The sequence below is a fragment of the Hyposmocoma kahamanoa genome, unplaced genomic scaffold (assembly GCF_003589595.1).
Source record: "Hyposmocoma kahamanoa isolate Upper Pololo Valley unplaced genomic scaffold, ASM358959v1 210, whole genome shotgun sequence".
Taxonomy (NCBI): domain Eukaryota; kingdom Metazoa; phylum Arthropoda; class Insecta; order Lepidoptera; family Cosmopterigidae; genus Hyposmocoma; species Hyposmocoma kahamanoa.
Window position 1 is genome coordinate 1,528,379 of NW_020653731.1, and position 11,942 is coordinate 1,540,320.

The following is an 11,942-nucleotide window of genomic DNA, read 5'->3' on the forward strand; positions in this document are numbered from 1 at the left end:
CCGTAGTTCAGTTGGGAGAGCAGTTAGACCCGGGGATCTGACAAATACGTGCTGGTTCAAATCCAGCAGCTGGATCGAAGGAATTTTTCTTATAGGCGTGTTGCCTACCACCACGCGCATGACTAATTGGTTCCGTTACTTAGTATTATAATAATAACGCCAAAGTATTGGAATATTTTCACAAAAAATATGAGCTCTATTGCTAATATTATTTTCAATAAAGAAGTCAAGTTTGTGTTTTCAATAAGTAGATAATAAATAAATAGACTTACAGAGAGCACGATATTATACTTTCAGATTGTTCGACTTAATCAAGATTCATTACACAAATAACGGACCTAAACATAAGCTTAATTCAATACGTTTTAAAGCCGTTTTCATTACGTGCATACCTGCTCACGCGATGCGCTCCTCCTACCGCAAAATGGCGGCTATTTGGTTTCGCAAATTAGAAAAGCATTCAGTTTAAATACAAGTTTTTATAAATAAAAATTATTATTCTGCATTGCTAAATAACTACTTCCATACTACCAACAAAAACATCTCAAATAAAATGCAGTAATACACCGCAAATTCTGCACTTAAAAAGCACTAATGAAATTTTTGGTGTACTTGGATAAATATGATAATATTCCGTTTGAGTGGTTCTAACGTTCACCATGAAATTACTCCTTAAAGTATAGTTTATAAATATTTATATTCAGGGTAAACTTAAAAAACGCTACTTACAGTATGTTGTCAATAAATAAACACCGAAATCTCCAGCTCAAACAATAACACACACGTTTGTCGTCACGTATTTTTGAAGTTGTTTATTTTTTTAAATGACAGACCCAGGCATTAAAAACTTTATGGTTTGCTAGAGTAGTTACCGAAATAACAATTAATATTAGTTCTTTTACCTGTTATAACTTCTATGTCCGATAAATCGGTATAAAATCATCACCGGCACCTCTAGGTGTGGTATGCGTCTACGGCTGCATGTATCGCGTGAGCGGATATTAGCAGGGCTTGCACGATACGACACGAGAGCGACAAAGAAGCGCGAAATATTGCTATTATCTATGGGAGTATGAAAAGGCTGTCACGTACTGGTGGCACCGCTCAAGCATGTCCTGTAGATTGGAATGTATCTTCCGCAGTCTTCACACACTTCGATTAGCGAGTTTAACATCCAAGATTTAAAAAGAAGCAGAAATAGTGGAAATAAATCCAGTTTTATAAAAAATATTAAGTTTTTTTTGTGATCTCTTAAATGTTTATCGCACAAGAGATTTTTGGTAACTGGTAAACGGATCGAAATTTGAAGAGGAGAAGTGCTCGCTTCGACGATTGAGTAGGGAGTGACGACGGAACGAAACAAAAGAGAATGGCGAGGCAAATGAATTAAAGAACGATTTAAAATTTGAAAACAAGTGGCCAGGAACGAAGACGCACCTTATCGTGCTGTCGGCGTGCTGCCGATTTGTTGTGTGAAACACACGACTAGGTATTTCAAAGCGAGCCTAGATAGCGGTGGTGAGAGGTGAGTTGGGGGAGTCACCTCTCGCGTCTCGCAATTCACGCGCTGTATATTAATATGAATAAAATAAGAACAGGCGAAGGAAATTTAACACAGATCCGACGTCGACAAGCGTCCGATAGTGACTGACGCGGCAGTGGGCGGCGTGGCGTGTCGTTAGAGATGGGTAATTTTCTTAAAAAAGTCTTTAAAAAAGTCTCTCTTCAAGGCATTATCAGGGGTTGTGGATTGTTCGACGCTCAGCCGAAGAATCAGCTTGCTCAGATGTTGGGTCGTATTTATATCCATAGAACAATAAATACAGTAGAAGTGCGTAGTGGTGGTAGAGTAGCTCTGCCGTCCACTAACTAAAAAGCCACCAGCGGCTAATTGACAAATGGTCAAATATTTGTTTTATATAGCAAAAGATAGAGAACAAAATTATCTTTTAAAAACACTTAAAATTAGTTAGCGTGTTCGACTTACCGGAATTTACACTAACGATGCATAGCTCAAATACTGTCAATGCTCAAATATCATTAAACAATTTTAATATTCTAAAACTTGGTTTTGGGCATTTTATGATAGCTCAAAAAGTATTTTGTCACAGCCATTTTAGTTAGCGGACGTTAGAGCTTAATGCTACTTTGGAATGTAAAAATAATAGTCGCACCTGTAATATTATCCACGGTACAAACGAAAGTAAAACTTAAACCGTTGTAATATGGTCGCTTCTTTTTTGGAGGCGTTACTCGTTCGTCGTCGTTCAGCTATTGATCGCTAGATGGCAGCACATCGATTGAAATTTCAATATATAATGAAAACGTCGTGACTTGCAATGATTGAACTATAGTATAATTTAACTTTCAACGATATGCCAACAGGGTTAAGTTTAAAGTATATTAACAATCCAGAATTGGTTACTTCTTTAGAATTAGAAAGTACGAGCAATCACTACCAAGATTTCATAATGTTCGAAATGAATGCGTGAGTTTAGCGACTGTGGCTTTGATAGTAATCGGGGCTTAAGGCATTTCCACTGTTTTTTCTTTCGTGTTTATACTCCACTATTAATAACGATGTTTTTTTTTATGTTCCGAATCGACGTTGGAAGTAATATTTGCCGTTATTAATAGCTGGTTATTAATAGGTCCCTTTCATTTCAAAATTGTCTTGGAAAATGACCCAGCGACAAATCCATTTACTGATGTATGCGGTATATTCATAACTGCCATCCATCGATATTTTTAACTGACTTTTTACGGTATCGTTCTAATAAAAAATGCCCTTAATAAAGGTGATGACGCAACATCAAATTGTACGTTTATTATACATCTCCAATAGCTGTATCAAATTATTTCCATTTGTTAACAGATCGGCAATCCGTAAAGTGAACATAGTATGGTTCCCATAGGTACAGCCCTAAAACTTTGAAATTTGCTATGATCCCAGTAGGTAAATAAATCTTTCGGTTTCGTTACTCGCATCATTCAATGTCAAATAAACTATCAGTGTGCCCTAAAAAGCCGTAATCAAATTAATGGCGACGGTACGTTCCCTGTGTTTGCACAGTCAACATATTTGCACACATATGTATGTATTTGCACCAACATAATACGTATAGGTTTGTTTGCTTTTCATTTCGTTTTTGAAAAGCTTTGCGTCAGCAAGAAACGGGACAACTTCAAATGACGGATGTTTGTACGAGAAATGGATATGACAAGGGGGAAAACTTGAAAAGTTCGTAGCGTAACTGTTGCAGATGCTTTCATAAACGTATCGACCAATGTAAGTCCCATTTATGAACACGGGGCGTGTTCTAAGGTCAAAGTTCGCCACCCTAGCGCATTGCGGGTTGGTAACTTCACATATCTTCGAAGTTAATCAATGTTTAATATCAGATTCTTCTACATAACGTCATTACTACAGTCACATTATACTTTTAAAAATTACTTAAGGCGTATTCGTTTAAGAGAGAGCATGCCAAAAAAGTTTTGACGTTGGCTCCGCCCAAATTTGTGAAACAAATTTATGCCTGAAGTTCACGTGATGCGACAGGAGATGTTGAATTTTGCGCATTAAAAGTACCAAATTCGTTTTAGCGGAATAACTGTAAAACTAAAGGGATTAAAAAAAATCCGTAGTTACAGTTCTCGATCATGCATAAATATAATTAATTATCTAATTTTTGTCCTAATAACCTGAAGCATTTCGAGGATGAATCGAAAAAATGTGAAAATTAGAGGTCATATCGTGATTTTTATCTATGGAGGAATGTTTATTGTTTTATGTTTCTGATTAGTGTCTATGCTTGAATATATCGTGTAGTTACTCATACAATATTTTATTTTTAACTTTAAAGTGGATATACTCCTCTAAAATCAAATCGAAGATTAGGAATTTTTCCTCTGCTCCCTCTTAATATTCAGCGATCTCCAGCATAGCTGCCGATGTGTCGGAGATGTGGGTGTTTTATTGTTTTATCGTTAACTTTGGCAAGTACTAATAGAATATCTGAATGATAATTTTTACAATGTCACAATTGAGCTATTATTTACAATTACCCTGTTATTTACAGTTGCTTTATTGTACAGTTGTTATATTATTTACAATTGCACTACTGTTTACAATTACAATTTTATTTTACAATTTAAACTATTATCCATAATCGTATCAAATTGTACACGTCAGTGTCGTCTACTGTGTTCCGTGACATGTGTTGGGTGTTGCCGGATCCACTCAAAAGCAGCGTCGCTGCATATTTTTTTTATTTTTTTTATTGTGACTCGGCAAAATGACTGCACCGCGCCTGATGGAAAGTGCGAATATAGTCCAGAGATGAGAGTAACGGATGGAAAACACAAATATCTTCACTCCGTCACTATCATTTTGCCGGTCTGGCCAAATGCTTCTTCACACTACGTTTGAAGGACCCGATGTTATAGAGGGGAGGGAATACATGCGCCGGGAGTTGGTTCCACAATTTGATGGTTCGGCATAAAAACGAATTGCCAAACTTTTTAGTGCGGGACAGTATTGAACTGACCGTCCAACTGTGGCAACGCAGTCCGGCACGGGTGGTCCGCTGATGGAAAGGAGAGGAAGGGATAAGGTTGAATAACTCTTCAGAGCACTCACCGTGGTAAATTAAATAACTCTTCAGAGCACTCACCGTGGTACGACATATGCATACGCAGTGAGACGACACCAAGCTGAGTGGATGGCGGCTTCCGTAGCAGCACAGCATGTACACGTTATGGCGCGTCGTTTGATTTGATTTGCTTCCTGTTTGTGTGTTATTTGTGTGTAATTGTTGTTCCCCCCCCCCCCTTTTATTTCAATTTTTTTACATGTTATGTTATAATCATGTTTCGTAATTGTTAAATGTATGTGTGCTGTGTTGTTTCTTTATGGAATAAAAATATTTTTTTTCTTACAGTAGATTTGTACGTGAAGCTGTTGAAATTAAATAACGTCGTAATATCAATCTAGAAGTTAATATGCTTTCATCGTAGTGGGATTCAGACGTCAGTCAATGTAAGCTACATCAAGTAGTGGGTGTTAGTGACAACCCTAGTGCAAAAATAAATAATGAGTTACTAAGTGCGGGTAGTTAGAAAAATTCGCACGGCTAGAAGATATTGATGGCCACTTCTTCAATTCCTTCGAGCAACACATCCGAAACATATTTATAAGCGATTAGGTCCCGATTTTTTCTAAATCAAATAATGGGTGAAAATCGAGGAAGTATAAATCAATGTATACACATACTTTTTTATAAAAAAAAGCCGACCTCAAAATTTTTTGCGATTTTAGTGGGGTCCAATGTAGAAGTAGTTCGTATTATTTATGGGTGGGTGTAAAGTAATTAAATTACCGCCCCGTTTATGTTGCACAACATTGCATGTAACGCCTCTCAAGTAATATGTTTATATAAATATCTTTAAATGCATATAGTTTAATTATTATTCGGCATCATAACATAGACTTCCTTCAAGGAATCTTACCTATTTCTGCCGCCAAGCAGTAATTTATTTATTTATTTGTTTATTCATACATTGCAAACTAACAGCTAAGTAGCCAAAGCGCTTACAAGTCATACAATTATTATGATAAGTATTACAATTCAAAAAATAGTTAACAGCAAATTATTCTAGTCCTTATTCTAACATTTTATGATAACGCTGACTACACAATGTAGGGAGACATCTCTCTACATATATAGCCAACGCGATCAGCGAATAAATCAATTGAGTCACATTGAGTGAGTATGTCCCCGATCAGGCTTATTGCGCGAATGGTAGGCGCGTTTTCAGCGTACAATGTGCGCGTGCGGGGCTTGCCTAACAGCCGTGGATATCGGCGCGGGGCCACCGCACCCTCATCACTCCACAGGATACGAGTGGGCACCAACAGATCCACCTTACTTATTATGTCACTATCCACCCTGTGGTGGATCGCGGAAACAAAATGAGCCAGCAGCTGCATCTTTCGCCTCCGAAACAAAGTGTCCAACTCTACCATACCCGAAACAAAAAGCGATGGATACAAGTACGGGTAATACCCGTACTGCCGTTTATAAAGCCAACGTGCAAACTTACGCTGAACTCGTTCCAACATTATAGAGTATTTATCTTCATAAGGGTCCCAGACTACAGCTGCATATTCCAGCTTGCTGCGTACGTAGGCGCTGTACAACATCCTCGCCACAGCCACGTCATTGAATTCATATGATGTCCGTATAACAAATCCTAAAATCCTATTCGCCTTTTTACAGGTTACCGTCACGTGTTTGTGAAAGTCTAACTTACTATCTAACGTTAATCCTAAGTCACTAATGTCAAAAACTCTATCTATACAGGCGTCAAATAATATATAATTTACCAGTATTGGGCAACGTTTACGGGTAAAAGTAATTACTTTACATTTTGAGTCATTGAAGGGCATACGATTAGTCAAACTCCATTCCGACACCGCATCAATATCCATTTGCAAGGCAGCTGAATCACCAATATCCCTCACCCCCAGAAATATCTTAAGATCGTCCGCAAAAAGAAGACATTGTTGTCTTCTTTTGCGGCAGTAGCAGCAGTACGAATAGTTTTAGGTAAGTCGTTAATCATTAATAAAAATAAAAATAATGTGAGCTTTACTGTGTGTCGGGTTTAAAGGGAAGTTATAGGCAAATGGTACTTGTCAACTTAGTCTCAGGGTGACGGATGCAGTGGCAGTGCCCCTCGGATAACTCTATGTGCCACTACAACTGCTATGGACAGGCGTGTCGCTTACCACCAGATGCACGGCATGTTTGTATCATAAAAAAGTGACCTTAAAGGCGCAACGCGCTGGTTGGTCCTGGGTTCGATTCCCGGTACGATCAATTTGGGAAATATTTAGGAAAGTACTGCCACCGTAATTATTTCTGCCGCCAGGTGGTAATGTGAGCAATAGGTTCTGGTTTGGAATGGTAGGGGTGCTGGAGAAATTTCAGGCACTTGTCAACTTATGTTTCAAGGGTGCAGTGGCAGTGTCCCTCCGATCTTTGCGTTTCAAAGCTCTGAGTAGCACTGCAACGGTTATGGACAGGCGTGTCGCTTAATACCAGGCCCACGACTTGATCGTCCCGTTACTTGGTTTCATAGAAAAAAAAATCCGATTGATTCAGGGAGTTTACTTCCGTTCTCTGTCCGACATCCGTCTGAAATAATTACTGTGTAGTTGTTCGGGTTAGGCTTGGCCGTGGATTTAAATAAAAATTTTGTAAGTCATCTAGTAAAATAAATTAAGTTAAATTTGAAATTTAGGTACGAGTAACGGCTACAGCTGTCAAAAAGTATACTCGACCAAATTTAAAAGACGCGTGATGCGAATGAAGCTTCATATTAGACATTGTGTTTTGATTCCATCGAGTATTACTTATTTGACAGTAATTGCGTTTCTGGGTTGTGCCTCGGAGTGAATTCGGTTGCTTTTTCGGTTGGTTTGTTTAATATCCTAATTTGAGACCGGGCAATTGGTGTAGTTGACTAGCACTTCATTATAATAATAATTGTTATTATTCTACAAGTCACACTGCCACTGCGCCCATCATCTTGAGACATAAGTAGATAATTTTTTTTAAGATATGAAACTATTTTTCCGGATTTAAATCGCGTATATTTGTTTTTTCAACCAAACAATTTTTTTTAAAACAACAAACAAGGCAAAGTTTTTAAAACATTAAAAGAACATTTTTTTGTTGTTTTTTCAGGTTAGAGTTGTTTTTTAGGTTAAAAATCTCTCGCAAGTTCCAGTACTTTAACTATCTCTTTTGTATTTGTTAATGGCTGTCAATAAATATAAAACCCTCAAAATATCAAAAAGAAAGAAAAAAGTTGATAAGTCTCAAGTGTCAAAAAATCCACTTGTCCTCACCAGAGGGGACAGCTGGTAGGGACTAGTGGAATAGACTGTATTTTCACCGTTCAAAATTGGAATGTAGTAATGCTCAGTCAAAGAATGTATAGCTCAATTGACGTTTGAATAAAGACATGACAAACATACACTGCGACCTCTACGTCCACATATTTACCCTGTTGTCTGTCCCCAAGGCGGTATTATTTCGAGTAAACAGGTCGATGGCACAAACGCTAACCGATAACGTCACTAATTGAATTGCGACTTGTTATTGAAGAAAGTGTTGGGTGGGACTACAGAAGTTTAGTAAATGGGCGTTCAACCATATTCCGTGGTGAATAAAGTATAATATCAAGCCATTACCATTTTAGCGTAAGCGAGGAAAAAGCTTACAGATTTTTTTTAATATTTCCACATATAAATGTGATAGTAAATTGAATTTTAATACATAATAATAAATTTCGTAATCGATTGTGCATTGTGTTAGTTAAAATTTAAAAAAAAAGTCAAAAAACCGACCTCAAAAGTTCATGGAATTACACCTTTTTGCCAAGTTTTATTGAAATTGGTTACCGGAAAGTGGGCGAAATCGGATTCATCCCCTAATTTGCCACCCTTAGAGGTGGAATACTTTCTTCAAATTTAAACCGGACCACTATTGAGGTTCTTGCTGTTTTTAAGTTTTTTAAAAGTAACGTTTTCAAGTGTAAATTTATTTACCAATCTTTGGAATAAATGATTGCTTGACTTGACATTTTATACTATATAATTTAATTAAATTAGAATATTATTTTCCATGTTTACTTTATCATTTAGATTGTGCCAAAAACGGAAATATCACTATTGATTTAAGCCTTTATATTTCGTAAATGAATTAGAAAATAAATGTAATTTCTTATAATTTGCGTTTTTAATAAAACCCTGTACGGTCATATCAAATGGCAATATAATCCAAACAGTCTAATCAAAAACCGATAACTTTATTTTGATTTTTTTTTAAATCTCAACAGATACTGCACACCGAGTGCTAAATTTAGGTTAAGAGATACGTGTTGCTAATGCCAACTAATTGGTATACTCGTACTTCGTTCGATTTTAATTTAGTAAACCATAAACTTAAAAGTTTAAAGCGTTTTTAAATTCTGAAATAATTGTTGTAATGGTTTTATCGGTTTTTGTCTGACGCTCCTATTATCAATAGAGGTTTCAGCTAGCCGAACTTAAAGCGGGGAGTTTCTCCTGGAGTTTCTCATGGTCGAGGTTTATGTATTAGCGTCCAATTAATAGTGACTTCACACGTTTTCCGAGGGTTGTGAACATTCTTCGACGAACAGATTCCAACACGGCGTTTTTTTTTCATCGAAAAGTTCATGGTAAATTCCAAATTATAAATTTCACTCAATTTCCAAAATCTTTTGAAGTGAACCCACGGCTTCTGCTTGAGAGACAGTATGTTAAACCATTACGCAACCATGATTTTTATTTTAATTAGAAAAAAAAACTACAAAAAGTATCAAGCTGAAAGAAGAAAAACTTCCATATATTTCTCACAGATGGTGTCACGGCAAAAAACTCGTTAAAAACCAGAAACGAAGATCTTCAAAGATCCGTGGCATAGCGTCTGGCACTGTTTACTGGAAGACGCTGGTTCGAATCCAGCCGGATCGAAGGAATTTTTTCTTGGTGTTTGATCTTTGTATCAATAATTATAACAAAGTAGTGGAGTAATTTCACAAAATAATAGTTGAATATCATGGTAGTAAAACATTGTGAAATTCAATAAACTTAAACAAACACTTCACTAATTCCGCAGCAATGCTATTGTTTAAACCTAAATCGTGGGCCTAGAGTACATACAAATATAGGGTATGCTTTCAGGACAAAAGTTCCGAAATGCTTTATTTATAAACTTAACGCCTCATTTGCCTCACCAACACCTGTCCCTTTAATGTCGAAACTTTTCTCTTGCAAACTTTTTAAAAATAAATTGAATTTTTCTACGAATAAAGCATGAAGCACACAGAGAGCGGGCGCGAATCGGGCGCGTATCGGGTCTAATTCCGTGTATTTATATGGACGACAACACACCGAGTGAGGGCGCGAGACGGGCGCACGCGCCCGCGTTTAAATTCGCGGATTTAGACCCGCCGCGTTCCTGACCCGACACACGCCCGACTCGCACCCGCTCTTTGTGTGTTTCACGCTTTAGTACAAAGAAAGTTACATGCAAAATTCTCCTATCCTATTATGATCAGTGTGTACAGCTTTCTATTTAACAGTTGAAACCAGAGACGGACAAGCGCCCAGGTTTTAACTCGGCGTGATGTTAACTTTTTTGTTTAAATAGGGTGAAAACCAATTAACGCCCAAAATCGAGGGCTTAAACTACTTATAACTAAATATTTTATATTACAGAAGATTTGGAGTAGTATAAGGGATACGATTGTAGGTACAGCAAAATAAACGCTTACGGTGGGCAATACTGTTAAGTCGAAAGAATGGATAATGGGTAAAATTATGGACCTAATGACTCAGAGACGACTAGCAAGCACAAGGATCCTGGAAAATACAAGGAGATTCACAAAGAGGTGATAAGAAAATGTATCAAAGCCAAGGATCTATGGATTATCGACAAATGTTCAGAGATAGAGGTATTACATGCCAAGCATGATAACTTCAATATGCACAAGAAAATCAATGAATTAATATGGCAAAAGAAAAGACCACTCGCTACCACTCTACTAGATAAAGACGATAGATATTCCATGATAATTGAGGACCGTTTAAGGATATTGAAGGAATACAATGAAGAGTTATTTCATGATCAACGTTCGAGTAACAAGTACATATGGGCACAACTAACTGGACCAGCTATTACAAAGGATGAAGTTTCCCACGCAATTCAAACTGCGAAAAGCGGGAAAGTAGTTGGACCAGATGAAATTCCCGTCGAAATCCTAAATTTATCAGATTATGAACACCTAGATATTGTTGTGCACCTCTTCAATTCAATTTATGATTCTGGTATTATTCCTTCAGAATGGCTCTACTCTATCTCTATAGCTTTGCCAAAAATCAGCACCGCAAGATGTTGTAATGAGTACCGCATCATATCATTGATGAGCCACGCTCTGAAGGTGTTTCTCAAGGTTGTTCATAAAAGAATATACCGGAAGTGTGAAGACAACATTTCAGAGACACAGTTCGGATTTAGAAATGGCTATGGAACATGCGACGCACTCTTTGGTTACAAAATACTTATGCAACGCTGTTGGGACATGAGTCGATGCGCTTACATCTGTTTCATCGACTATGAAAAAGCATTTGATTATGTGAAACATGACAGGTTGATACAGATCTTGGAAAGGATAGGCCTAGATTCTAAAGACATCTTAATGATTAAAAATCTTTACTGGCAACTGCAAATGTACGCGTAGAGCAAGAACTCACAGATGATGTGGAGATACTACGAGGAGTGAGGTAAGGACGTATATTATCACCGTTGCTTTTCAACGTTTACGCGGAAGAGATTTTTTCAGAAGCTCTTGAAGACGCAACCGAAAGGACTGTTGTAAACGGGTGTCGCATCAATAACATCTGATATGCCGACGACACGATTCTCCTTGCCAGCTCCATGGAAGATCTACAGCAACTGCTCAATCATGTAGACTCGATCAGCGCACAGAATGGTCTGAATATTAACGTCAAAAAGACTAAGTATATGATTGTCGGCCGTGCTCCGCAGACGTTTGCTGTCCTCCACGCTAGGAACCAACCACTTGACAGGATCCGTTCTTTTAAATACCTTGCCTGTATGGTAAACGACCAGGAAGACCACAGCATAGAACTTAGATGTTGCATAGAGTTAGCCAGGAGTGCTTTTATTAAAATGAGCCACTTCCTTTACAATCGTACTCTCAAACTATCGACAAGATGCCGTTTAGTGCGGTGCTACATATTTTCAATTCTTTTGTATGGAGTAGAACATGGACACTAACTCAGACATTATATAAACGGTTAGAAGCCTTCGAAATGTGGGTTTATC

The 11,942-nt window shown here is 37.5% G+C and overlaps 1 protein-coding gene across 1 annotated transcript in view; it reads right to left on the minus strand.

Annotated features, from left to right (window-relative positions):
• Window positions 1–11,942, minus strand: part of LOC113227337 (pikachurin-like) — a 311,398-nt gene that overhangs the window by 14,498 nt on the left and 284,958 nt on the right. The window lies entirely within an intron of this gene.